The sequence below is a fragment of the Megalopta genalis genome, chromosome 12 (genome assembly GCF_051020955.1).
Source record: "Megalopta genalis isolate 19385.01 chromosome 12, iyMegGena1_principal, whole genome shotgun sequence".
In the NCBI taxonomy this organism is placed as follows: Eukaryota; Metazoa; Arthropoda; class Insecta; order Hymenoptera; family Halictidae; genus Megalopta; species Megalopta genalis.
In genome coordinates, this window is record NC_135024.1 from 6447904 (window position 1) to 6450807 (window position 2904).

The 2904-nt window shown below is 50.4% G+C and overlaps 1 long non-coding RNA gene across 1 annotated transcript; it reads left to right on the forward strand.

Moving 5' to 3' along the window:
- The first annotated feature begins 633 nt into the window (after positions 1-633).
- Positions 634-2633, forward strand: LOC117217475 (uncharacterized). Its single transcript, XR_004489565.2, has 2 exons — positions 634-1478; positions 1916-2633. It is a non-coding gene; the product is annotated as an uncharacterized LOC117217475 (long non-coding RNA).
- The last annotated feature ends 271 nt before the right edge of the window (positions 2634-2904 follow it).

Here is a 2904-nt window from a genome sequence, read left to right on the forward strand (position 1 = left end):
AGGGGTGTTCTGTTTGTGGAAAAGAAGGCGCGCGCGGTTGCCCAACACATTGAATGCAAACATCGCGGCACCGTAACGGATTAGAGGCTCGTCCGATTGTGGTTCTCGGGTTAATGGCTCGCCGGCGATCGTTTCCATAAATACTCGGCGTCGGTCCCGCTCGCGGCCGGTATACATCTCCCGATATCGAAAGCGAGCGCGGCCGCCTTCGATCGCGAGCATAATGGCACGCCTCCGCCGCGCGACTGTGCATCATCGCCGTTGAATGACTTAATAAAAGAATCTCGATTACGCCAGTCCGGGATTCCAAGCGACGCGGGCGAGCGAACAAAGGGTCGGCCGACACGGGCCGCCGCCGCCGTCGCCGCCGCAGCGAGGCCCGGGTGGGCCCGGTCGTGCTCGGGTTCGTTCATCGAGCCTCGACTCCTCTCTCCGCAGCGGTGATCCGCGCACGGAGAGCGAGAAGGTGCGAGATAAGGCCTTTCCTGGCCAGCTAATGGCACGGATTTATGTGGGTTAGGGCGTCGACTCTCCGCGCGCAAGAAAATCTCACTTGCTTCAGCGCGAGCACCGTGACTCATACGCGTCTGCCCACCTAATCCGGTGCCCGCTTGCTCGGCTAACCGGCGCGAGATGGCGCGGGACGAGGGGCCCGGTCGAGGAGGAAGAGGCACAATGAAACGGGCGAGAACGACAAGTTGGACGCGAAATACAATGCGGGCGTGGGTCCTGGCATCAGGCAACGCGGCCAACGAGGCGAATCTCGCGGCCTTTTTTCCTCTTTTTTCCCCTCTCTTTTCCTCTCCTCCTCCCTCTTTCTCGCTCTCGGTCCTCTTCCGACGCTACGGCCGTCTCCCTCGAGCGCGTGCACACGCACGGCTAGGCCACCTTCTCCGATCCGGGAGATCTCCTACACTTTTCCTTTCGTCCGGACGTGCCGACGGCGTGTCGTGTCGTGTACAACGAGGATATCTTGTGCAAGTACCCCGACCTAGCCTAGCGTCGCGGAGACGCGCTTCGCGCCCTCGTTACTTCGAGCGCGGAAAGCTCGTGTACGGACCTTGAAACCGTTTTCCAACCATCGAGATCGACCTGCCGCGCGCCGCTCTCTCGCTGCTCGCCAGAGCGAGGCGAAAACCCGCGCTATTCTTGGGGAACGAGCACGCCGCCGCGCCGCACCGGCTTCGCAGACACGCGGCCTCGGCATACGCTTTTCGAGCGTGCTCGCGACGCCGTGAAATTTATTGTAAACGACCCGGGTGTGCTATCCTCTCCAGCCACGTCGAGGACGATTCGTCCTTAATTAGCGAACTCAGGCTCGCGCAACTCGCACAGTCTGATCCCGATGATAACCGAATGATTGCTCGTGAACTAGAATCTCTAATCGATGATCTGCGTTGCTCCGTTAATCGTTCGAAACGGTTTATGCGTGATGCTTTTGGTTTTGAAAGTCGACGCTGCCCAGTAAGCGAGAATTTGTAAGTAGACAGCGTACTCTTATGTAGAATAAATACTTTCAATAATTTTGATTTCTTTACGCATTTTTATGTATTTGTGTTTCTTCCGTTCACTTTGTCATAAATGCGCTGAATCCACAGTTTTAACATTCTCGTGTTTTTCTGTCGAATTTTGTGTCGAATTTTATGTCGAATTAGTTCTGCAATCAAGATAACGATTTCTATCTCATCCTACATTTCTATCACATCCTATGGACAATTAATAATCTAATCTGATTAAAGTGTTCCCACGAGAAATTCAATCCCACTGACACATTTTGTTTAAGGAGTTAAATATTGATAGCAATTATTGCTTGTTGCAAATGTGTGCCCGAAAACGGAAACGTTAATGTTATGATGAGAATGATAACGAACGTCGAAGATTTCGAATTGAATATTTGGTGTAATATCGGTTGTAGGGTGCTGATCTCAGCGCTGCGCAGGAGGCACTAGGGACTAACGCCTGCGCTGGCGACTTCGAGCGCGGCTAGACGAGCACCGTCGGCGCTGGCGACTTCGATGCGCCACTAGACGAGTACCGTCGGCGCTGGAGACTTCGATGCGCCACTAGACGAGCAACGTCGGCGCTGGAGACTCGAACGGACGGTTAGGCGACTGACGTCGGCTCTAGCATCGGCAGGCTGTCGGAGCAACTAAAATGAGTGGTTTTAGATCTCTTATTATACAATTATTGAAATTAAATGTCGGAGCAGAAAGCAAATATATCATGCGTACAAATGATTCTAATTCCGACATGTATTGTATGTACTATTCTATGTTGGTACTTGCTGTATGTGTATGTGAGACTCCGTGGCGGTCATGTGCGAACAGACTCGTCAGTTGTTTGGATCACCTCGTGCACTACGATCGTCTTGAAATAGAAAGTTTATATTATATATACAGTTATTCACATTATTCAAATATGATGAAGCAGTAAATAAATTAATTCATTTGTGGGTACGTTACGATAAAAATCGCACTATTGTTTACAGAGCAATACAATGTACGTTTACCATCGAAATGTTTATCGTTATGTATTACTTTATATTCGATGTTTTCATGTATCTGATATGTCCACGATGATGTTTTACGTCTTCAATAAACGTTCGAACTTAATAAAAAAACATTTTTGATTTACGATTCGTATCGAATTCTTCTCGCCGCGGATAGTGCCGCTTTCATGTGACTTCTCAATTAACGATTATAACTTAATAATTTCACGAAGTAAAGCCGTTGGGTCGATCATTAAGAAGCAGCGTCACGCGATCGACGGATTGCATCGCGCGAGCGCCGTCCAATCTGTCGGCCGGTATTTATTAATATCGATGTCACGTTTATCGTCCTTATCGCATCCGCCATGCGCACCGTATAATACGGCCGCTGTTATACGCCGATCGCCGTGTTACAG